Genomic DNA, 25796 nt, shown 5'->3' on the forward strand with positions numbered 1-25796 from the left:
CTCCTAGGACAGAAAAGGTTTTGAGATCTATGTTTAGACAGAAGAATCTTAAACTGACACTAGGTACCTGAATCCTTTTTGAAGAGCTCTTTGTCTACTACCTTAGTCACACCTGTTTCCCCCAGGTGAGGCAGATGCTGCTAAAGCAGGGGCTGAATAAAACTTTTTAATTTCTTTTGTTTGATTTTTAGAAAGCAAAAATGGGGAGAACCTGCACTGGTTTCATTAAACAGTTTCGGTTACAGCTCTGCACTCAGCAGCATCCTGTGCTCCATTTAGTGAACTCCTATTTTTGAGTTTTGCAGATTAGCAATTGCTTGAGTTGCCAAACCCCACATTTACACAAATGAACAGCTCCAAGACAAAGGCAGTGCTGTGCCTACCTGGGTTGCTAATGAACAGCAAGGGAGTGTCAAGTGTATGGCAGCAGCAGTGACTCTGCTGGCAGAAATATAAACCCAGCAGGCTCTTCACACTGGGCTGATAAGTAGAAGCATTTTTAATATTACTTTTAAGGAAAAGAGTAATAGTAGGAGTTGACAGTGAACAGACTGGCTGCCCAAACCCAAACACTTCAGCGGCATCAAAGGAGAAGAAATCCAGAAACTAGAAAAGCACCCAGCCTATATCTGACATGGCTAATTGCAACCATTCATCGTACATAGCAGTTGTTGGACATCTGGGTTCTCGGTCTCTTTGCCACCATCTCAGGAACAGGGCAGCACGAGGGTGCAGGGCTGACAGAGGCACAGCATTTGCATCCAGGGACTGTGAATGAATGTGCCACCTCACTACAGTTCTCACCACTCAGGTCTGAGGCTGTAAGCATGCAGTTACTTACCTGCTTTTATTTTGAGACCAGATACCAGTCTCTTGTGGGCTTGGCCCACCCCTAGTAGGTATTACCTTCATGTTAGTTGTTGGAGGAGCCTCCAGGAAGAGGAGAGGGGTGGAAGTGGGGCTCAAGAACTTAAAAGTAATTTGAAAAAAGACTCTGTCCATCCGAGTTCAGCTCTGATATTTGTCAATTTACATAAATGGAAAAAAGAAAATGGAAACAATTTGTTTACAAATATAGTGCAATCATTTGCTATTACAAAAATCAAGTATTTCAGACATCATTGTATAAAAATAGCCCATGACACCAGCTCTGTTTTTCATCAGCTCCAGAAAAAGCTGTGGTCTAGGAGGGATATGTGTGGGGTTTGAGGTTTTTTTAGGTTGCATATCAAGGACTGTTGGGAATAAAACTGGTACCAAGTCTGGCTCATTCATTCAGGGAACAAAATTTACTACAGGGGAAGGGACAAAGCAGAAGCAGCTAATTTCTGTCACACCACCATGCTTTAGTCACTTTCCCTGCATCACCAAATGAATGAGGGAAGTCACAGCTCCCTCTGGAAGAGCCAATTCATATTTTCTCTCAGCTGACCTTCAAGGGAGCCCAGAAAGACTAAACAAGGCTGGAAAAATTCAGACTCAAAGGCTAAACAGAGAAAACTTTCCAAAGAGCCCCGAGAGCCACAGGGAGCCAGCAGTGCTAGCTGCAAACATCCCCATGCCAGCTTTTCCATCTCCTCCTCCACGCCTTCTCCTCTCCCACAGAAACAAGCTGTATGTGACTATTTGGGGGCTATTTTCTTTCAAGTTTCTGAGCTGTAAGGAATTCAGGTTTTCAAGTCTTTACCTACAGCCGCAGTAACTAGGTAGGGGCTTGGACAGCAAATTCCGAAGCCATGAAATAACCAGACCAAATAAAACTTAGAGCTACACCTTCTTAAAATAATGAAAACTACCAAGTCATTACATGATTTATAATGTAATTGGTAGAACAGGCTTATGCCTGTTTCATTAGTGAGAAAATAACAACAGTAATAAAAAGACATCTTACTGAATCACTAATCTCACAGTAAAGGACAGCCATGTGTTTTCATGGAGATACCAGTCTGAGTACCAGCTAAGTTCACAGTGTGTCCATGTACAAGGTTTTAAATGAGTTTGTGAGAAAGCATGAGCAGGTTGTAACTGCATCTGTGCTTCCCGCAGGAGGCTTCAAAACAAAAAGATACTCTCTTTTTTTCATAATAGGAGTATTCTTAAAATAGGAGCCATGGGAGAAAGGAAAGCTGCTCAAAGAAAGAGCAGTCACAGTTTACAGATTATTTTATCAAGGAAGTAACAAAATGTGCTCAGAATACTTCTATTACAGCTACCTTTTGCATGCAGTGCTTAGCTCATGCTCTTACGTGCCAAATACCCTGTCTGCACTGAGAGTACCTCTGCATGCACACCCGGTAACAACTTCTCTTTGTCCTCGGCTGTTATCAAACCTCTGGCCTGCCAGAAGGCCCACTACTGCCTGCTCAGCTAGCTGTGAGTCACAGGCAGGGGGGAGTGGAGCTGCCACCCACCCACACCACCCAGCCATGCCAAGCAGTAGGTCATGCTCCAGGCTGGGGTTTTGCTTCCCTCTGCCTTATCTTAATTGCCACACACTAGCGTATGTGCTGGTGGTGCATGACTCAGTCGCATGGAGGGATAGGTGATGTCAAGTGTAGCAAACAGCCTCAGAACAACCCATTTAGTAAATTAGTCAGCAAATCAAATACCTACTAATAAGGGAAGAGCTTAAAGAAATCAGGAATTCTCTGTGAATGAATCACAAACACTAAAACCTGCCCAAACCCAGCAAGTAATATTTTCCAAGATGAAGTAGTGTACCAATGTGAAACATCTGAAGTTTGCAAAGGCAACTGGTCCCCAGCACTTTTTGACAGATAGATCTCAATGTACTTTGCCAAATAGGTCGATATCATCACACTCCCTTTCTCAGTGTGGTGAGAGAGGCTGGCCTGAAGGTCAGCCTGTGGGCAAGAAGTGCAGCCAAGAGCAGAACAAAGGTTTCCTTTGTCACTGGCCAGTAACCTTCCAGTCTAAAAATCCAGATACTCTCTCTTGTTGGGGTGCGGAAGGAAGGAGGTTGTTTCAACTTCATATTTGTGCTTTGAATTTAATATGCTTTGAAGCTCATTAATTTAATTATTCAAAGTTTAAGGGTTGTGTTTTTTTTCCCTTACCAAATACGTATTAAAAAAAACTTCATAAAAGAATCTGTTTGTTTAAATCAAAACCAATCACACCTGCTGTACTTAGTCCTTAAGTCCATCGGTCAGGTATGTCCAACAGTTAATGCTTAAATGGCCCCATTCTCCCCTTTATCAGAATTATTTAAACAAACCATAAACAAATTCATATGATCCTACTGCTGAACATCACAACAGGATTGTCACAGGACACAGAGACCTTGCAGAACCTGGAGGAGACACTGAAAGAGTCCATCTGTTACCATTCCACAGCACAAGACCGGTTTGCAAGCTTGCAAGGCAATGGAAGTACAACATTGCTATAAGGGATAAGGCAGGAGTGGTGACAGGGAAATTATCACAACCTTGGCTTCAGAGAATAGTGCAGTGCATCATAACAGTGACCTCTCTTCTCTCACCTAGACATCTTCTCTGGGGCAGACACCAACAAGACCACTGTCACTAAGGAAAATGGAGAAAAGTGCAATCAGCAAAATGTTTGAGAGGTGAAGGAGGGGTGTGCAGAGGTGAAGGATGGGTCTGCTCTATTTGTCCTCCTCAGCTGCTGAGAGCAGGAACAGAATAATTCAAGTAAGTCCATGAAATCTGCCAGCAATATTTTTGACAGTGACTGCTTTGTTTCACTGAGTGCACATTACAGAGGCTCACGGTGGTGATGGAGGAGGACTGCAGGGCACCAGAAAGATATTCCATTTCTCCATGTTCCTTTTAAATCATTCCTTCTTTAGAGCTTCATTGGTATTGCAACAGATGTTACTTCATGTGGTGTCCAAGGTTGCCTATCTTAGTTTACTGTTTCCATCTCTTTCAGCCCAGATTTCTACCACATTAGAAATACTGCCCACCAAGCACTGTTAATACAAATGGAAAAAGCCCACTGCCCTGCTTCCAGCAGAGCTTCTGACTTGGGCATCAGCCTTATGAATGGCTTTATTTAGAGTTTCCTGAGAAGCAGTATCAACAACATCTAGTACAGCACTAGGTACATTATGTAGTTCCTTCAGTTATAAAAAGTAGGAGAAAATTTGTTTGTTTGCTTGTTTTCAAATGAAAAATTTAAGTCCATGACTCCCTCTGAATAAAAGCCATCAAAAAGAGTGAATGAAACTTGTTTTTTCTAAACCATGCTGGTGTGAACAGCACCACAGCTTGCTTGTAGTGGGAACACATATTCCTCTACAACATCCAGTCCATCTTCTCACAAGAAAGAGAGAAAAGGAAGGGGTCTTGTGGACTCCGTTTTGCACACCAAGAATTAGCCAAGAGGGAAATCCTTCCTTCAAGGCAGTTATTCTTTCAGCACACACAGTAGGAGACACAAGTTTATTACAGTGACAATCAACCACATTTCTGCTCTTAGGAAGGCTGGTTCTTCCATCAGGAAAAAGGTGACACTTCCTCCTCTGAAAGACAAGCATCATCCTAGCAACAAACCACTATGGTGTTTGGGCTTTGTTTTTTTCTTTACTCCTAGCCATTATCTATTGTCTCAGCAGTATTTACCTAAACTCTGTTTATGATCAGAGGTTTATAATACACTAGCATACCAAAGTAAGTAGATGCAAGACTTGGGCCTTAGCCAGTACGGAGTTCAAGGACTTCACCTTCGTCCTTTGCTTTTACTGATAGTTGTGATGACCTAAACCAGTCAGAAGCAGAAACTTTAACCTTCCACTGGGAATGAAAACCACCAGCATGGCTATCCTTATGCTAACAGTCATCAGCTCTTAAGGCAAGAGTATACCAAAAGGTCAAAACAGCCCAGGGAAGAGCCACCACTGCTTTTCTGTAGTGCTTTTGCTCTGCTCCAAACACCGTGTAACAGACAGTCTCTAAGCTTAGAGATTCGCCTGACCTGTGTCCGGCTCCTTTCAGTTAGGGAAGCACACGAATACAGCAGCTGGAGACATGAGAAGACTTTGGACAAAGAGAAGAGGTTAATTAGGGAATGTTTAAACTCCTTTTTTACAGCTTCAAGTGATCCCTTGCTAAGGGCCAGAAACCAGGAACTGGCAGACTTCTAAGGGCTCCTTTTGTACAATATTTAACCTCCATCCTTGTCATGGATCATAGGAGGGAGAAGATTTTGCTGCAAGATTTGCAAGGACCCTTACCACTCCAGTAACTTCCAAAGGTTCTGCTGCAGCTGGGACAATTTATTCCTTTAGGCCATCCCCTGGGCAGGGCTATTCTCAATAACATCTGCGGGTAACACACAAAGCTGCCTCCCTGACAGCTGCTTTGCATTGCTGCTCCCTGTGCTTAAGGGCTTTAGAGGCACAGGCATGCCCAAAACAACACTAAGCAAGCACTGAGTATCTTGCCCTTGTTGGAGGGTCTAATGATACAACCATTTCCATTGTGGCTTCCCCCACCTCTTCACAAGGTAGGAGCTGTTACAGATAAGGGTTAACACAGGACAAGGGGGCAGTGTTACCTACCCATGACATACTTATGAAGCTTCCTCCCCAGCCCCACTCAGGAAAATCCCTTAAAAATTGAGAGGCAAGCTACGGGAGGCCAGTGTTTGGTGAAGCACCCAAGAACTTGCCTAGGAGTTTGTCCTGCTCTATTTCTTTGCCACTTTGCAAATAAAATAGGAGCCCTGTGTTTTTTCAAGCCCCAGTCCCCCTTTGTGAGTGCTCTCTCAGGAGAGCAGCAGGGCAGGGCAGGGCAGGTTCAGCTGACAAGGCTGTGAGGACAAGGAGCAATGCATGGTTTTAGACCTGTCAGAGCTTCGCCACAAAAGTCCTCCAAACCCCCATCCAAAACAAAACCAGCTAACAGAAGAAATAATCCCTGAGCACATTAAAGCAAATTAAAATGGATAATATTTAAGCTGGTTACGAAATCAGAAGTGGAGGGCAAAGCAACTCAGCAACTCGCTGAGAGCAAAGCAAATGAATCTGGCTCTCAGACGTTTGTACCATGTACAGTCAGAAGAGCTGATTTCCTTTCTATGCTGTTATGAACATGTTGAAGTCTAAAAATGTTTTCAGAAATATCTTCTCTTCATCTCCCTGTGTAAGGGCCGATAAGAAACACCATACACAAAATTTGCTACCGGTGCTTTTGTACAAGTCATTTAGCAAGGACAATAACAGGAGGAGGAGGTTGATGTCCAGTCCACTTTGCCCAGATTTGACTTAATAATTGCTACAATTTCATGCAATGCAGTCCATAAACTTATCTCTCATCCAGTTTGTAGATTGTCTGTCAACAGCTGAAAAAATATCAGAGTTCTTTACTCAGATTGATTCCCCAAAAAAATTCTAACATGAATGCTCGAGCTGTATATCCTTTGTAATCACATTTCCTGAATAGTCAGTATTAAAAGTACAAGGCAGACTGATGAAGTCTGGATGGCCTGATGGATCACATTAAATTTTTTCTCAATAATTTTTGTTTGTACATCTCAGCTGTATGTTGCAAAGGAAAGACCCTTTAAGAATAAAAGGTCCTAATAGCTATATAAAAATGACAAGGGTGAAAAATAATAAAATAGTCATAGGACACTTTTCCAGTTAAAAAAATACTGCTGATTTGACTGGTTATAGACATCAGTATATGTTATAATGGAAATTGGTATCACAGGATTACTAACCCCTGCATGTATGAGCAGTCCCGGCAACTCATGTATTTTCCAGTGCCTAAGACACACTGGTGTAGAAGTGTCTCTCCTCAAAAAGGGAAGTTAGAGAGACCTGGTACCAACTTCATCCCCTGCTGCCAGGGGTAAAACAGCTCCTACTGCTGCATCTGTCGCTGTTTCTCTGCTGGAGCAGGGACAAGAGCAGCAGTGACAGCATCTCATGGAACAGGAGTAGCAGAGGTTCATAAATAACATCACCATGTAAAATACATCTGAATCTGAAATCCCTCTTACTCTTTCACTTTTGGGGAATAAAAAATGCATCCATTGTATCAACAAATTTGTAATTTGAATGGCATCAAATAACTGGTGGTGTCAGCTTATTGTATGCCTAAATGCAAATCTATGCTAACAGGACATTATTTAGATTGCAAAGCTAAGGAATTAAAATTAAGAAATGCCAATAGGAATATTGCTTTTGCAGTTCGAGATAGGCTCTCTTACGGACGCAGGCATGTATACACATCAGTATGAGACTGCTCCTGACTCAAAGTTCTCCAACGCTTATTGGAGATACAAAATATCCCATGTGTTGTCTGTCCTTCAACATACAATGCCAGCACTGGAAACTCCTCTTTGCTCTCTGCTGACAAAGGGATGGAGTAAGTCCTAGCCCAGACAAAGCCTACGGGTAGAAGAAATATTTTTCATTAACCCAATTAGAAAAAGAAGAAAACCTTCCAAGCAGACAAATCCGTTATAGGTCAGAAACAGAAATGGCAAATTCCCCAAACAAAGTTGGAGGTGCTTGTGCCGAAAACAAAACAAAACAAAAAACCCAACAAACAAAAACGTCTACAGCCTTGGGATCTGAGCTCCATGGAGGCAAAGCTTCTCCGTGGCAGTTGATGCAAATCTCTGTAGATGGTTAATTGCCTGCTGTAGGGGCAGATGTTGCTTTCCCTTTTCCCAATATATGCTATATGTCTGGGAGAGGCCCTTGCTCTGTGGCAGCCACTGACTCCAGCTGTAGAAGTAGTGGGAGAGCAAAACCTCGCTCCCCAGCAGCTCTGGGTGGGAGAACAGTTGTGGCATGAGCCACAGGAGGATGGGGGCAGCACAAGGCAGGAACTAACCTCTCTGCACTCGTGACAGGTCAGTGCAGCTCCCCAACCCAGCTCCAAAACAGGGTAACCCACAACGCAGGTGATGTCCACCCAGGTATGGTCCTGAGGTCCTTCCCCGCTTAAATCACTTACAGCCAGCCTAAGGCAGCATTATGCTGCCACTGCCCATCAGCATTTTGGCACTTGCTCTTGCAGATCTGTCTTCTGAGAAAAGTTATTTTTCTTGTGTGTTCCCTCATGATGATGTCCAAAAGCTCTAAGGATTGCCAGTGCTGCACTAAGAAAATAAACACAGGTAAGTGGAATGAGTTAATGAAAACATTACCGAAGTGGCAGGCTGGGTGCAGCAGATCATGAGCTGGGTCTGTTAGCAGGTTGAGCTACCTCTCTGCCTCTTTCATTTGGGAAAGCCACTATCAAAAGCTTCAACTCACAAGTGAATTATCAGGGATTTACTGGAGGGCAAGCAGGAGCAGCAATTGGCCTATCAGCCTCTCCAGTTTCTTTGCTGAAGTTGCTTTTCACCTTATCTCTTCCTTTAAACTTCTTCTAAGCATGCATGCTTGTGAGTCACCTCAGGTTAGCTTTGTCAGAATAAAACCAGATTATTCCACATATCCAGGTTTTGGCTCTTCCAAATTCCCCTGAATGTTGAAAGCTATTAATCTGACATGTTTTCCACCCTGTGATTCTCCTAGCATGGCTTTGTGGTGGCCTGATGTCACACCTAACCACAAAAGACCGTGATCTAATATACCATAACTGTTAAAAAATATAGTGTCCGACACATTGGTTTCCTAACCTCACAGGGAAAATATTTATGCCATAAAACTTCTTAACCTTTAAAAAAAAATAAGGGCCCTAAGAGATGGTATTTTAAATACCATGAGGTATATATGGGGAGTAGGAATATTAAATGAGTTTCCTTCTTTTCTTTTTTTTTTTTTTATTTGGAGAAAACAGAAGTATTTGGTACTTGTGTAGAATAAGGAAAATGTTCTAGAGACATGAAAGGATGTTTTTTTAATGTCCAGGTCTCTTTTGTACCTTTTATACTCTTTTATACGCTGTCAGTTCAGTGGTTTGGCATCGCTGGAGCAGTATAAAGCAGCCTCTGGATGAGAATTTGGTTCAGGAAGCATGGAATTGCAATTTAAAAAGTCAATCATTTGCAGGCTTAAACTGAAAAAAAGACTTTAAGGAAAGGATACAGGAAAATGCAGTTCATCTATTGCACAATGCTGGTGGTGAGGTTAAGGTAACAGAAGGTGCTTTCAGGACATTGTGTACAGGCAGGAAACTGTGAAGGGACAAAAATGTAAAAGAAGATGAACCCCTCGGGACAGACATCAGCGTCACCTCTAATCACTGTTTTCTTTTCAGCAACTGAGATTCTGCCCAGATTTACAAAGATGCTGTTTGTGTTTAGAGTTAAATCAATTTGCCTTGAAATGCAGCCTTTTCCCAAGGGCTTGTGGCCTGTAAAGCTTTCTGCCTCTTTTTTCTGCCCTTTTATTTTTTCCCCTTTGCCTGGCAATGGCTACATTCCCATGTACAACTAAGGTGAAAGCTGGCAGTCCCCCAGAGGCAGGGGAAAAGCTCGAAACTTCCAGGTCACGCTCAGGAATCCAGCCTTCCATGAGGCACGGGACACTGCTTCTGAGCACAAAAGATGCTTATTACAGCTGCTTTCTGTTTTCAGAGACAAGTTCAATACTGTCACTGTCTAAAGTAACTCATTCTCTGCAGACCAAGAAACGCAATCACTGCTACCACTGGTAATTAATGCATGCATTTCCATTTCCCCTTCCTTTCAATGAGGCAAGGAAAGGGTGCTGTTCATTTCCTCCCTCACTGAAATTTCACAACCTGATGGTCCTGCAGCTGGCTGTGACATCCCAATGACCCCAAACCTGGAGGTGAAGGTGTGGGGACACCAGGGGGAGGTTGTGATTGCAGCTCAGGCTTGGACAAAGCTTTCTGGGGTGCAGGCATTCTAAGCAATACCTCACCCCTCTCTGACCCCAGGCTGCACACCTGGGCTGATGCAAACACAGATTTGGACCAGAGCTGCCTGCTTCAGGCCAGCTCTACCTTCAGTGCCCTCAGGGGTCACTGAGTGCTGCCTCAGATCTGACAGGCAGAGCCTGGGGCTGTAAAAGCTGGGAAATCAGTCTAAAAATGGGTGTTTCAGTAAAAGTTTGTTTTTCAGCTCTGTTTTGCTGCCTTACAGTGCATCACACTAGAAATGTGGGTAAGTGGTTTTTGGTACAGAGAGGCGCCTTTTCATTTTAAAAGAATGTCCCCACCAACCACAACCCCATGTAAGGAAAAAGCAGCAACTTACTGGTATAGCTGTCAAGTGGGAAAGCAGAATTACACTCTCTGTTAAACCTTACTGTCATTTTAGTGAGACTTTGATGGTTTCAACAGTTCCTTACCAGGAGTGACGTGGGCATGGAAGTCAGCACACACCCCACACCCAGCTTTTTGGGCTGCTAAAAAGCAGAAGCCTTTCAGAGCTGTGCCAGGCAGAGTTTCTTTACTCCCTGGTGTGTTGTGGTTGTTTAGGTCTGTGTGTTTACCTGCATCAGAGAAAACATGGGAGAAAGTATTTCTTCATTAAGGCAGGATGTGCTGCAGCTGGGGTCTTGACTTCCAGTTTACTGGATCATCTGGCATAACTACCATTGTGCATTTATTATGTTTTGACTAAAGGATTAATGTCCCAATGATAAACTGAAATGCATGGAGAGCATTACAGACAAAGGTGAAGAGGAAAATTTCTCTTGCATTATACAGAAAGCATGCCATATTCAGCTTGATAAGTTAGCCAAGGGAAGAGATAATATTCATAAGCTGTTACCAAAACGTAAAGGTTCCAGAGCACAAAGCAGTCACTGCTGGGTGTTTGGATGAATAAAATATGGATTGTTATCCAACCATGATCCTGAAAATAAGAGTGGAATAGCTTTTTTTTCCGATTTTGTAGACAAATTCTGCCTTTATAATGGAACAATCTCAAATTCCAGAGACCTGGAAAAAATTTTGGGAGATACAAAATGTGGAGGACACAGGATGGCATTTTGGAGCACAGCTTCATCTGCTATAAAAAACAAAACCAAATGCTGAACTCTTTAACCCAACCATAGTATCCTGCTGATTCAAGAAGCCCTTCCATTCAAAGAATGTAAACCCTGCTATGACAGGAGCTGAGAGCTCTCTTTAATGGAGAGCAGGAAACTTTCCTAAAGGGCTAGTTTATGACCTGGCTGGAGAGCTGGAAATAATTAAGTGTTCTTGTCAAAGGTCAAAGTCATAGGGTTAAATTCCTAGGAACTCAAAACAACCCTCGGTGACTGTGCCAAGACTGATCATTTGGCCCTTTTCTGCCCACAGTGGGAAGGCAGCAAGCAGCCTGGGACAGGAGTGAGCCATGCCTCAGTTATCTGCCCTTTCCAATTCCAAGTCTGACATTTTGAGACTCATCATACGCTCGTGGTCTAAAAAAGCATAGCTGAAATTAGAAAAAATAAGTAAATCTGGAAATAAGAATTGAAGCCAAATGACCTATTTATAGCAACACCAAATATGAACTAAACGCGAAATGACAAACTAAGATTCTGATTCATAGTCTACTTCTGATGTAACCCTGCTGAATTCAATGGGGCATTAGACTTTGCAGCAAGAATCTGCCTCGAGATGAAAACAGCAGCACTGGTTTGGCCGTCAGGGAGCTGTTGTGCTTTGCTGTATACATGAAAGCTGCAAAACAGTCTACATCTGTAGGGACTTCAGTGCTTAAATTTGAAGCCATGCATGGTGTTATTACTGAGCAATGCTCAAAAATGCAATGAGGTGGAAGGGGCAATTCACTCATTGGGTGCTTTTCTACCATATGGCAACCTTAGCCTCTCAGAGAAGCAACAGTCTGTTTCCCCTTGTGAAATGCAGCTTAAACATGGTGCAATAACGAGTAGCATGAACTTGCTAATGTCCCCAACGCAAGCTATAAGCACTTCCTGGTGAGACATATGGCTTACAGCTCCACTCAATGTGTTCACCAGTCTGAAAGCAGAAAGGCAAGGAGGTGGACTGATACCTCCTGCACACACCACATGCTGCAGGGAGACATGCACTAGGTTATTGCCCTGAGAATGGCTTTCCCCACAGCCTTTCATTCAAAGTCTTTTCTCCTTGCCCCTCCAAAAAATATTTGACTCTTGCTGATGCCCTTTTGGCAGAAATGAGTGTCTTTATAAGGCAAAGAATCACCCCAAAAAAACTTTGGAGAGTGTTTCTCAGCTCTAATTTACTATGGGGTCAAATTGTCATAGGCCAAACAGATTTTCTGGCTATACCAGGAAAGTTTTACTTAGTGTTTTAAGCTCAAAAGTATCTTTATTCATCCTTGTACAAGGAATCAGATCATTCTCTGTCTGAGTCCCTTGCTTGACTCAAACTATCTGGTATCAAATTCCTCCATAAAATGAAGTAAAATGTCTCAGGTTGGATCTGAAATCCAAACTTGGTGGACACCTTGCTTCATAATGGGATGACCTGAAGCCAAATTACAACTCCTGGTGAGATCTTGGAGTAATCCAGGTCCCAGCACTGTGGGATGGCTCAGTCTCTACATGCAGATGGCCCTTCTGCCTGTGCCTCTTCTCACGCTCTTGTTCTGCCAGTCTGCAAGCTATCCTGCTCCATCCATTCATCCTTAGTCATCCCCCTCCTTCTTCCTGTTCATATTTCTAAAGCCGAAGAGCAACTGAGACCATGCAGTGACCTTCTGCACTAACTGCTCTGTCTTTTGTGAATCTAAATTAATTTTCCTTGCAAGAGAACATCCAGGATGTACCCTTTGACCTTCAGCCAGAGGTTGTGTATTAGGAGTAAGAGAGAATGGGAAACCCGCATTTGACTGTCAGCATTGGCAAGAAATACGAGCCATGCTCTACTAGAAAACAGTCTGTTTCTGTCCAGTGCCTGGAAACATGGGAATTACCAGACTTGCTTAGACACAAGGGTCAATATTCCCTCTCTGATGCTAGCCAGCACCAGATGCTTCAGAAAAAGGTCTGAGAAGCCTGTAGCTGGCAGATACAGGATAATCCCATTCTTATCTCCCTGCTTTGGAGAACAGTATAGCCAGCACACACACGAATACAGGCACATAAAGAGCTCTCTTCCTGGAAATATTGCAGTATTCTGCATCACATAAAGTATTGTTGAAGACCTACTGCAATAGCAAGTAACTGACCCTAAGAACCAGTTCTGTGAAGGAAGGGAAGGCATGAGACAAGGGATACTGAGGGTTCAGCAATTCTGTTTAGCACGTGTTTCTATAGCTGGTGTGCAGCAACAATTCAACTGAAAATGGCCAAAAACCCCCAACCCTGTTCACCAGCCCAGAGCCAGCAGTTCAGACAGGAGCTAAAATACCATAATTTTGACAGAACAAGGCTGTTGGAAAAAACTGCCAGCCCTCCACCCATGTTATTCTAACCTGTACATATTCTTGATCATGATTTAGTATTCTTTTTCCATGCCTCCAGGGTCAGCTGTTAGGCTTCCTGATGACTTTAAGCAAGTAGTCAATGACCTGCAAGCCCATAGTCAGTGTTCAGTTTGCTCCTCCCAGCACTTACCTGCTGGAAGGAAGATGAAAAGGGACCAGGCTGAACTTGGATATGTTTCTGTGCTGCCTTTTCTACCTATGATTTAATAACGTTTTTTCATAACAACACTGACCCACAAGGAAAAATAGGTTTTCTCCATTTAAGCTGTAGCTGGGGATTTGATGTGAGGTTTGTCAGGGATTCTGGAAAGCTACTGGAACAGCCACTGTAGACTTCCTGGCCCAATTTCCTTCTGTGTTTTGAGTTTATCTGCTGTTACGTAAATCAGATGATTATGAAAACATTACACTGTTCAGTACCAGCAGCTCAGATGAGAGGAGGAGGAGGAAGTTGGTGTTGACCTGTTAGAGAATTCTGTTATTGATACAGTTGAGGAAAACAGAACTCAGCACACTTTGCTTGTTTAATTAGTGTCTGTTTCTAAGCCTCACATGTCCCACAGAACTCTTTCTGTAGCAGTAATGTAATGTCTCCTGTCCATGTCACCAACAAAGATGTTAAACAGGACCGGTCCCAACACCGATCCATGAGAGACACCACTCATTACTGGTCTCCAGCTGGACATTGAGCCACTGACCACAACTCTTTGCATGCAGCCATCCAACCAGTTCTTTATCCACCGAGTGGTCCATATATCAAATTGATGTCTCTCCAATTTACAGACAAGGATGTTGTGTGGACAGTGTCGAACGCTTTGCACAAGTCCAGGTAGATGACGTCAACTGTTCTACCCCTGTCCATCAATTCTGTAGCCCCATCACAGAAGGCCACCTAATTGCTCAGGCAGGATTTCCCCATGCTGGCTGTCACCAAGCACCTTGCTGGTTTTCATGTGCCTTAGCATGCCTTCCAGTGGAATCTGCCCTAAGATTTTGCAAGGCACAGAGGTGAGACTGACTGGTCTGTAATTCCCTGGGTCAGCCATTTTCTCCTTCTTGAAAATGGGGGTTATATTTCCCTTTTTCCAGTCTTTGGGAACTTCACCTGACTGCCATGATTTTTCATAATGTCATTAGATGATAATCTTATTACATTATCTGGTACTGCTGCTATTTGATACTGCTTCAAACAAAGTACAAAGCAACCTTTATCTTCCTAATGCTCTTTACTTAGAAAGAGGCCCAACACAAGGGGACATATAAGTCTGCTTTCTAAAATCAGTGGGCATGAAAAATAGGATTGCAGTTTCTTGGCAATGAAAGTGTTTCCTTGGTATTAATGGAGGAAGCTATTTTTAGTTTTGTTCTGAACTCTTTGTGAGGGGCCTCTCTGAACCAGTTCAAACCGCAGAAGTCCTCTTCCATAATCTGGAGAATATCATCATGCTCCCTCTCTCTTGCAATGTAAGTTATTGAACAGCTGAAGAACAATCTCATGGGCAGCTTCTTCTGGGAAGGTTCCTTAAACAAAAGCTCCTTCTGCCCTCTCTCACCCTTTGCAAACTCACTTCCATCCAGGCATCACTAGCCCCTCTGCAAGCAAAGGAGAACACCATAAGGAGAGCCAGGGCTGAACTCCAGGACTAATTCTCTCCTAGGACCACACATGGTCCTCAGTCCCCAGCAGGCAAACTCGTGCTCTCTGCTTTTTTCAGTCAGGGCATCATTTAGGAGAAACAGTACATTCAGATACTGCTAGCGCACATGTGAGACCGTGTGACCATGTGAAGCAAAAGCTAATGTGATATAAACTCATTCTGCTGGCTCAAGCTGGTTAAAAATTGTTGATGGTTACCCTTGCATTGGCAAGATTAATGCCAGGGCAGACCTTGCCATCACTACAAAGCCACCATAAGAGTGCAAAATCAGCATATATACTGTACTGCAGGTTCTGGCTGACTTAGCACAGCCTGGCACACCCATCACATTCAAATGTCACTGTGTGTCCTTCCCTGGTGAGGACTGAGTACATACTGATGAGTGACCACTCGACATAGTCTTGAAAAAACAAACCATGCTGTTGGGCAGTGCAAAGCCTCAGCAGGTTTAGCAGTGCTGTTCATCACATTGCACCTCTGCACCATGATTAGGGGAGGAAGAAAGCATGATGCCCACTCTCAGATGCATGTTGGCCCACCAAGCAGAAAGCCTGTCCTCACATCAAGCCATAGCCTGGTGTTTCAGCCAACTGCCCCCCATCAGGTGGACACAGATGACTGAGATTCCTGTACCTGGGATCCTGAGGATATCCACCACTTGAAGGTTTACCTCCTGACTGCTCTCCAGGGTGTACTGAGAGCCTGATGTGTGTTGCCCTGCAACATTGGTGCTTCATATAAACCTCAGCTTGCAACCAAGATGTGTCCCCTTATGTTTTGGACCATGTTGTCTTCCCTGGGGAGCACAGTGCAGCACTGGTCCCTTGCTGCTCCTCTGCTAGAAAAGCTGAGCCTTGATGTTCACAGACTGTTTCCCAAGCAGCCCCACAAAGCTGTTTGGCAGCAGCTGTCCTGTAACTGAATCCACTGAGCTCTGCAGGGCAGGCCTGGGCTTTCCAAAGAGAGAAACCTCAGGATATAACAGGAGAAGCGGGGGCCTCGCAGGCCCAGAGCCAGCACCGTGCTGGCCCTGAGGATGCTGTTCCATGTGGTAGATCTCTGTAGCTATTAAGGAATCAACTGCTGTATAAAGTTGTGCTGCAGTTAAGCAGAGCCTCAAGAACATGATGGTCATCAGAGAACTGTTTGAGTTCTGGTAGCTACTTACCTGGTGTTAGAAACACTGCCGAGGTTATAAAAGCTTACAAGGAAAACATATCCTGCCGTAAGCCCTGCCGCTGGGACTGAGGCTGTGTTAGGTACCTGGTACTCCTGCTGGACAGCCCATTGCCTGCTCTTTGTGCTGAAACAAAACCTTTTTCCACTGTGAATGGTTTCCTATGGAAAAATCAGGTGTTTGGTTAAATGAAATTATTCATCATGTACATCTAATAGAGAGAAAAATGTTACCATTTGGGCAAAACAAAAACCCAAACCATATGCTCCCAAACCCAGAAAAGTTCAGCCAAAATACTGCAGGTTTTGATACACTGCCCAACTCACTGTTTTCCATGCAGAATGTTAAAAAAAGTAGCATCTGTACTAGAGGGACCCTCCACCTTCCTATTTTCTCAGGAAATGGATCATAGAACCATTTTATTGTTCACAGGGAAACAAAAAAGTTATGTAGGCTGTTCAGAATCAGCCTTTTTTCTGCTTGTGCATTCATGCGGTATTATACTTTGAAGAAAAAGGAATTCCACTGTATGGCACTGGAATTGTTAGAGGTTTTTTACCTGGAAGAAAATAGGGATAATTGCTTTCTTCTGATCTTGAAATAAGCTTTTTTCCCCTGGAGACTGTAGGAAGAATTTATTGCATTTTTCCACTAGCAATGGCCTGTTTCACTTGATTCTTTTCTGTTGGTGCTCCTTTCTCAGAGGTCACATTCACCCCTGTGCCAAAGCCATGCCTTTCTGCCTTCCAGTTTCCTCACTAACTTCAGAGAGCTGCAGGAATTACGTGGCATAACTGAGAAAGGGGGTTTGGTCCTTAGTCCTGTAAAGCTGTCTTTCAGCAAGTCGAATCTTTTCCATGCAGAAGAGATGAGGTGAAACAGTTCTCTTAAATTCAGATGATGTCTCCTGAAGAATATCACTTCATCTGTGCTCCCCATCCACCTATTTTTACTGCTCATCCTTTTTCCTGCTAATTGAGTCCTGCACCAAGAATAGTAGTAACGTTAGTCTGAATTAAGAAATAACTGTTCCCTTTGTTACCTGAGCTGTTTCCAGACTCTCAGTTGATTTCCAACTTTTACCAAGTCTGTAAGCTCTTACGTTACAGAAATGAGAACATACATCAATGTTGCAGTGCTCTGTTTTAAACAAAGCCCAGAAGTATATCCTCATTCCTTTATAGCACCACAGTGATAATATTGAAGCTATTGCCAAAGTATAACTTGACACTGAAGAATGGGCATTATTAGCAGTATCCCACTGTGTTTTATGGGAACGGGAGGTATGAATATCCTTCACACGAACATAAAATATGAATAATGAAGATACTTGCAGGTATGCACTCTCAAAAGTAAAGCGTGAGTCCAAAAGCACTGCACGTAACTTTTTTGCCTGGAAGTGATTAAATGCAGATGGCTACCAGGAAAGCTGGATTTCGCAATAACAGTCATATAGGACCCTTCAGACTGTTTGGCTAGTAATTTAAGTTAGGAAAACTATTCACAGAATGTGACCTCTGGAATGTAGCTATTCCAGGAAGATGTAACATATTATCAGGGAGTGAATTCCAGGACTGAGTTATTTCTGGTAACAATTGAATGATGACAAAAATATTTACAACTAACTTATAAAACAAAAACATTCAAATATTTGTCAGGGAGTTTATTTACAATGAACATTTTCTGCAGATCTCATTAGTTTTTACTTGGGAGAGAAATAAATGGATAGAGACTTTGGAAATGATCCTATATGTTCATTTACAAGATACATACAGATCCCATTAATTTTAAACAGCAGAGTAATAAACAGCAAAGACTAACAAGACACGCAACCCACAGAACTGCTGCAAGTGCCCTCACACATTTTTCAGCCTTTCACTGAAGTTCTCCATTTCTTCACAACTGGTCTCCATATGAAACAATAGCTCAGTCTCAATGCAGGCTTTTACCCTTGTCCAAATAAACCCTAAGCAAAGGTAAGTCAGAACAATGGCACTCTACAGCTCTTTGCACAGGAACACAAAACTGCAACCACAAGGCACTAAAAACATGAGGGAAGGTCTTAAATACTTCCTATGTTAAACTGCCCACCAGCTAAAAAGTTTCTGTTAGCACCACCAAAAAAGGTGAAAAGGCTTCCCTATCCCAGGTCATACAACACCTTTCCATCTGTACCTTCAAATGAGGCTTGGTGTTATCACACTAACACCCCTTTTTTGCTTCTCCCAAGGGTAGAGGTGTCCATTCAGGGATGGCATGAACACTTGAGTTCATCTGTTCTTGTGTCAGAGCTCTCTGGGGTAAACAGCTCTTTTTCTGGTCTGTATTTGCTGAAGTATTTATATACAGCAATTGTATCCCCTTTGAAGCTTTTATTTTGCTAAGCTAAACAAACCATCAGGCTTTTACTACCTTTCCCTAACAAAAAATCAACTCCTTATCATGTACATAATGAACCGAACACTGATCTCTGCATCTGCCCAGTATGAATTGATTTTTCTTGGAAGTAGGTGACTAGTCTTCTAGATGACATCTTGTTGCTATATTATGATACAGCGTTGACATTTCTATGCCCTTCCTGGCAATTCATGTTGAGATCACTTTTTCCTTTCTTTAAGAGCAGGTCATGCTAGTGACTCAGGGTGATCTTACGATCAACCAGTACATAGCTAGTGTACTCACATTCTTCCTTTCTATGTGTAAGAAAACCAAGCACGGAGATTGCACATTCAGGCTGCCCCACCAGTTCTTTCCTTTAAAGCTCCCCTTAGCACCTACACCAGCTCTGGCCAAGAAATGTAGCTCTGGGGAGATGTAGGATGCTCCACCAAAACAAATCTTTGCGCATGAGCACCTCCCAGCCGTCACCAGCCCACAGACCATAAAGTGTGTCACATCTACGTTTTTCCCATTTTCTCTACTGCGCACACGCTCTTCCGTGATGCTTCCCCCAAAACAGGACTCTCACCCACTCTCCTCACTCCTGTCTTGCCAGAACAACATACACACATCAGCCTCTGCACTCAGTCATCTGTGGAGTCAGGTTTGCTGTTGCCTCAGGGCCAGCCTTGGCTGCTCTTCATAGTACCAAGAAATAGGACAAGCTCTTTACTCCCAGATATTCTCTATCGCTCTGCCCTCTTCCTACTACACTAAAAAATACCGAAACACTATAATAAGCTCTTGCTCACGCAGTGCTAGTTACGCGCTTCATTATTTTAGGGTAGCTAGATTTTATTTACTTAAGTGCATATTGAGCAATCTAACCTTAGCACAGATAAACAAAGTATCACAGAAAAATTTTAGTGCAATAATCTATCTGCCCTGAGAGAAAGTCATGCCTCAGAAGCTTTGAGTTAGAAAGCAGTAAAAAGGGAATTTAAAGTGAAGCTGACTATAAATTATGAAGCTGATCTCAGTCACTCTTTTCACAGTAACTTATTTTTATTATTTCTTTTGACTGCAAGCTTCCCAAAGGTGGGATGTGCATCAGGACCCTGAGCATACCTGAAATGGATCTATCTGGCCAGTTGCAATGGCTTGGCTTGTGCTCTATTTTCCCTCCCCACTGGTCCCAGCTATGCTAAGCATAGCAGCAGCCCCATCCAGCCAGGACTGCTGTGCACTGTCTGCACTGTTCCATGCAAACTGCTCCTGTGTTTAATCCACCCTGGCACTGAGATGCATCTGCTTACCCTTCCCTAATCCAGCAGCATGTCACTCAACATGAGTACTTAGGCATGTATTTTCAGTTTTGTGAAAAACACCCGGCAGCCACTGTTGCCTTTCCTCTTCAAGCCACCACGTTAGTCAGCATCCAAACCAACAGAAGCCTGAGCTATTCTGTTTCCACTGGGTGAAAAACATATCAAGTCCTTTGTGCTACAGCCTTCCTGGCAAGAAACAAACCCCTTTAAATAGTACTTATTTTCAGAGTGCAATGTCAAACCAGATGCGGGACCAGATTTACTTTAAAAGGCTTCTTCTGGGCCATGAATCTTCCAGCAAATCTCTAATGCCCCGAGCACAATTCTGAGCAATTATTATAGCCTCCCTCCTAAGCCCAGTGAGACTTATTGTTTCACATAATTTGACACTAGCCCAGTTGAACTTCAGTGGATGATTTTACTTTTTGATATCTCCTGATGCTTCAAGACAGCTTCATTCCCTCAGCAGAGAAATTAACTCAGTGCATTGAAATGAGAGGGAGACCCAAGGTAGACTGTACCAGGTTTCAATATCTCTACATCTGGGGTTCTCTGAGAGTAGATATTTGTTCCAATGAAAGAGGAAAGGGCTTCCTGAAGTGGTTGGTGGGGTCAGACCCCAACCCCTGAAACACAGATCTGTCTGAAATGAAATTTTTTCAGGAAAACTAAAGGAAGCTGTCCCCCAAAGCTCATTAATACACACTGATGCAAAGGCAGACACCCATGAAGTGTAATTACTGTTTCTTTGGACCAAGCCTCTGTAGCTCCTTTTTCTTTATTGCTGTCACTACTCAAGGTTTGTACTAAGTATCACTTTAAATGAATCCATATAATGTATAGGCCAGGGGAAGAGGAAGCACTTTTTAATGGCACTGAAAAAAATAGAAGCCAAAAATCGATCCTGATGCAAAGAGACCCTGCAGATGATACTGCCAAGAAGAGGAGCAAGAAGGTATTAAAAGGGTGCCAGAATATCTTATTGGGGACCACGCTTTATGACAGAGCTGTGAAAAGGGTCTCAAGCCCTTTGGTTTTCAGTCCACTGCCTTAATCAGATATAGCACTTTTGTGAACCCTCCACTGGGGTGGCACATTTGCCTCTCCCTGATTGCAGGCTTCATCATAGGTTAATTTAAAATTAATAATTAATAAACAATGTCATGGGCAGAAAAGGCTAGGACTAACAAAGAGGCAGTTTAGATAAACAGAAAAATGTCATCAGTGCTTGCTTTCTAAGGTCAATCAGTCAATCAGCTCTAGTTGCTTATCCTTTTGGGGGCAGAATAGACCTGGGGACAGATTGAGAAGCTTTTTTGTAGTTTGAGGCACAGAGAAATTAATAGATTTACCTTCTGCACTGCCCTCCTCCAGGAATGGCCTCAGCAAGTACCCCACTCTGAAGTCATGTGCACTGAGGCTAAAAAGCTCAAGTTCAACTAATTAGCCTTCTGTAGAAATTACTAGTTAGCATCTGTGGTCAGGACAACCAAAACACCTCCAGTGATGCCTTATCCAACACAGGAGTTTCCTTCACACTCCCTCCTCCATTAGATGTTCTTTACTTTATGACTGATGGGAGTTTTGCCATTGGAGAAAGGGGTAAGACACCTAGTTGTACTTTCCCACTTTGCAGTTTTAGATGAAAGGCCAGGGGTTGTCCCAGCTCCATAGTGATGAATGGGGGCACCCCAAACCTCCATCAACTCCCAATCCCTACCTGCATGGGAACAAAACCTCTGTCTGCGGCACCCCACCCCATTCCTTAAATCCATTTTTAAAAGGAGCTCAGGCTCTTAGCTTCTTAGTTGTTTGTGATAATGACAGTGTCCTAAACACATTTCTTACTGCCCATGACCACAGTCCACAGATGTGATGAGCTGTGCGAGTCAGTAGCCATCTCACCACACACAGCACCACTGCGCTACAGCATGGGAAGCTCAAAGCCCATGATCTGACTTTCAAGGGCTACAAAGCCCTTTTCTAAATGCTAAAAAGCATTGAAACAAGGTTAGAAATATCCTCAAGTATTGGGACTGCCAAGTAAATAATCATATTAAAATGAAGTTATTATTCAGCATAACTCCATTGAATTTGGTGCTTGCAAGATGACCACTGAACTCTCCCTATGGGCTCTCTTATTGAAGAAGAACTCAGCCTAAACAGCTGAGATCCTGTCAAAAACAAGGGTTGCCAATCAGAGAGGAAATTACTAAAACCGGAAGAAAAACATTTGTGGTTTCTGTCTTTTACAAGTAAGACAGGAGGTGGAGTAAAAATGTACTCCTACCACCACGGCTTCCCTAAAGAGCCGGTGGGCAGACATAGGTTCCTCGGGATATGCTAACTTTACCAAGGATGTGAGATGCCTGATAAGAATGGTTGGTGCAGGGCATCAGGAGCAGCATCCCAGGCAAGGTAAGTGCTGCAGAGCAAAACCCCTCCATTGCAACTGCTGGTATTTTGGAGAGGCACGTCTGTCTAATAGCTGAGACAGAACCTGCAGTCTGGTGCCTCTTCATTTAGATATGCAGTGACCATCTTGATTTTTTTTAACAACCCCACCAATTAATTTGAGCTCTGTGCTTGTTAAAGGCTGCGGTTTTACTGCCATTTTACTCTCATGGGCTTTTTTTTTGAAACACTATTTTTGTGTGATGACTGTTGCAGTTCACATCCTCTGACCATTTGGATACTGGTAAGTTCTTTCATGAAGATGAGTTTTATGAGAAATCAGAGAAGCCCTAACTCATTTCCAAAGGCAAATCAGGAAGTTGGCTGGCAACCGTGAGTTTGTTTGCAGTTGCCACTCCTGTTTGAGAAGGGGCCAAAACCCATGTACTTGCCGTGCGCTGAGAGGAAACACATTATAAACTCTTCCGGAGAAAACACATCCTTACTCTAAGCTGTGCATTACCAAACAGACTGCTAGCTCTTAATTAAATTATCAGACAGGAAGTTTCTAATTTCCTTTTTAGTGCTGAATATAGAGTAAAATCTGCTTCAGTCAGTCCTGGATGCATAAGGACATACTGGTCATTCTCTAAACAGAGATTTAGGATGTGAGAAAGCTCAAAGATACTTTTAAAATAGAGTTTTAAAGACAATAAGAGAACATCGTTTGCAAGTGCAGATTTCACCATACATCTGCCTCAGTCATTCCTACCCATTCCCAGGCTTTCTAGCCTATAGATTTTCACATGGTTGTATTTACATCGTGATTTTTTTGCTTTGTTTAGGCAATTCATAATGATAGAGGGACATAACATGATTGTTATTTTGCTGGTATGTGCTGGTGGGCAAACTGTTTTCTAATGTTGGTGGCATTTGATTTGAGAAACAAGGAAACTTGGCAAGAAAGCATCTGTGAACAATATTTTAATGATGACCATAAAGCTGTGTTAGTGGTACTCTCACTTTCTGCAGCTGTTCATCACTGATCTGTGATTGTACGAAACCAAGCAAGTATGAATACTTAGGAAATCTTACATAGTGACCTGCACCAGGCAGTCCAGCCTCCGAGATACATCATTCAGGGGGTGGTAGGATACGACAAAAGGAAATTATTTGGGTCACATTGTGTGTTGTAAGCAGAAAATTAATTGTTCTGCCATCTTTTGGCCTATCTGAAGGAATCATTTCCTGGGCTTAAAAATAGACTCGGATAAAACACTTGTAAAGTAAATTCAGCTAAGTCATTTGCAACACCCTGTGATTTCTTAAAGGGGGACTATTGTTTCTCCTACACTGAACTGTTCCCCTTACTTCTCTTCTTGAGACCTATTCATATTCAGCCAGGAGGACAAGGAAAGGCTGTAGTGGCCAAATGTCACCAAAAGCAACCCTCAGCAACTTCCTTGTAGTCCATATCTACCAGCTGAAGATATGACAGCCCTAAGCCAGGAAGTAACAGAGAGAAAGTCCAGCTCAGTTCTGAGGCTTCCTCTGAAGCAACGTTGCTTCACAGGGTCAGATAAAAAAGTTACCTACGCTGGTAAAAGCAGCATATAAACAGTAGGCAAAGCTTAACCAAGGATGGGAATGGGAGTGTTGTGCTGAGGCTAAGTGTCTGGAGCGTGAAATTTTTTTGTCTGCTTCTCAGGAAACAAAACAAGGCTGATAATAGCAACCTGTGTTTCATCAGACAAGCCACAATGCCTCTTGGAAGGAGCTTTGACCAGGGGTTTATGGTGGCTTAGAGAGATAGCCTACCCTGGTAGCAGAGATAAATGAACACGTTGGGACCAAACTTTGAAGGTTGGTGAGATGCAACACCTCACAGCAGGCACATTCAAAATTCAGATCTGGGACAGAAGAGATGAAAGGAGTGCAAATAGAGAAGGAGGAATCTGGTGTTTCAAGGGGGAAGGGAAATGAGGAAGGGTGAAGTAGTTTGGAAAAGGTACATCACCCTCATAACAGTCCCCATGAACTCCTTCTGCCAGTTGTCATGCCTGCCTGTTCCCCAGGAGTGAATTTTCTCCTTACCACTTCCCATACATTTGGATTTGCATGGTATCCCAAACTTGAAGCACAAACTTGAAGGGGCTATTACATAAAAATGTAACTGATTTTTGCACTGGAATCCCCTAAAGCACTAAACTGTGTATCTAGCCTATCTTCCTACATCCAGATCTTTGGGCTTTCTCTGCTCCTAGCGAGGCTGCCCCCAGTAATCCATGTGTGCTAATTAAGATGATTCCAGAACTACTCAGAATACCTCTGAAAGTAGGTTACAGGTAGGGGTTTTCTGTTTGCTTGGGTTTTTTTTTTTTAATTCATTCCCTCTCTCTCACCTAAATTTGCTTTTCAGGGGAAAGCATTCTCCAAATGCTCTACCATACAGTGTTAGTGGCTGGCATTTTATCAGACACAGAACATTTTAAGCAAGTATTGCCTTTTTAAAGAAATGTTAAAGTTGTATTTTCAAGACTCGAAACTGGAAAGTATTGTTCTCACCACTCAGTGGAAAAACAACTTGAATGAATCAAATACTAACCAAAGAATATGTCATGAATACCAAATACTTAAAACACTCAACAGCATCTGGGGAACAGCCTGAAAAACAGAGACTGTTCTTTGCTTGTGAGTGGTATAACAAGTGGTATAATACATTCCATTACTTGGTTTGAAGCATGTAGTCAGCTGTGCTCAGACCCTCCGACATCCTGTCTAAGACCAAATCAACATTTCTCCTCTGTCAGCAGAAAAAAAAAAGAGATCTAACCAAACAGAACAGAATCTTCTAACCAGAAGATTCTGTCAGGCCAGTATATTATAAGGTAAAAATTAATAATCCTCCATTAACCTTTATAAACCCTCTTATTTAAAACTCTGTGGTTGCATCTACATGGCAGGCCAGAAAACATGCCCCGTAATTGATCCACCTTGTATTCTTCTTGGAAAGACTCACAAGATAGATACTGCATATTCTCTGAGGTAAGGAGCAAACAGGAATCAAACCCAGATGAACATTTATATTCTTCTTTCTGTCCAATTACCAACACCCTCCTGTTGTATGCCTGAACTTCACTGGGCTCCCTGCACAAAAGGACATCCAAACAAGTGCCAGTTGATGATCTTCTACTTATCTATCATAGAAAGCCTGATCTTGGTTTCTGGACCTTAGCTGTTGTTATGGAAATGACTGCAACATCCATGCATTTAGCATGAGCAGGGAAAGCTTCAAAGGATTTTGTGGCCTTTAGGGATGCTTAAACCAGAGCTGATCTAAGCACTGTGACATTTTCCCCTTCTTTAAGGTAGCTTGTAAACCTGTTGGCTCCCTCTCACTGGTTGTCTCCTACTGGAGAGGGACCAAAGGGCTCTTCTGGAGGGTGACAAGGTGTACTAGGGACTGAAACATCTGAGGAGAGGATATTTGTTCATGTGGTCATGGTAAGAATTAAA

General features: G+C 42.9%; 1 protein-coding gene and 1 long non-coding RNA gene across 4 annotated transcripts in view; one reads left to right on the forward strand and one right to left on the reverse strand.

Annotated features, from left to right (window-relative positions):
• Positions 1–25796, reverse strand: part of LOC136008311 (uncharacterized) — a 42238-nt gene that overhangs the window by 10275 nt on the left and 6167 nt on the right. The window contains exons 4-7 of one of the 3 annotated variants that reach the window (XR_010610052.1): positions 10265–10408; positions 9035–9123; positions 8871–8937; positions 7956–8100 (exon numbers count right to left, since the gene is read on the reverse strand). This is a non-coding gene — a long non-coding RNA (uncharacterized LOC136008311). Of the gene's footprint in view, positions 1–7955; positions 8101–8870; positions 9124–10264; positions 10409–13332; positions 13468–25796 lie in introns of those variants that run through there. The other 2 variants (XR_010610053.1, XR_010610051.1) reach the window with 2 other exon arrangements.
• NEDD9 (neural precursor cell expressed, developmentally down-regulated 9) overlaps positions 22139–25796 on the forward strand; it is a 96823-nt gene continuing 93165 nt past the window's right edge. Inside the window, exon 1 of the mRNA XM_065667357.1 lies at positions 22139–22304. The gene's annotated coding sequence lies outside the window, so the exon portion shown is untranslated. The remainder of the gene's footprint in view (positions 22305–25796) is intronic.

The sequence above is a fragment of the Lathamus discolor genome, chromosome 2 (genome assembly GCF_037157495.1).
Source record: "Lathamus discolor isolate bLatDis1 chromosome 2, bLatDis1.hap1, whole genome shotgun sequence".
In the NCBI taxonomy this organism is placed as follows: Eukaryota; Metazoa; Chordata; class Aves; order Psittaciformes; family Psittacidae; genus Lathamus; species Lathamus discolor.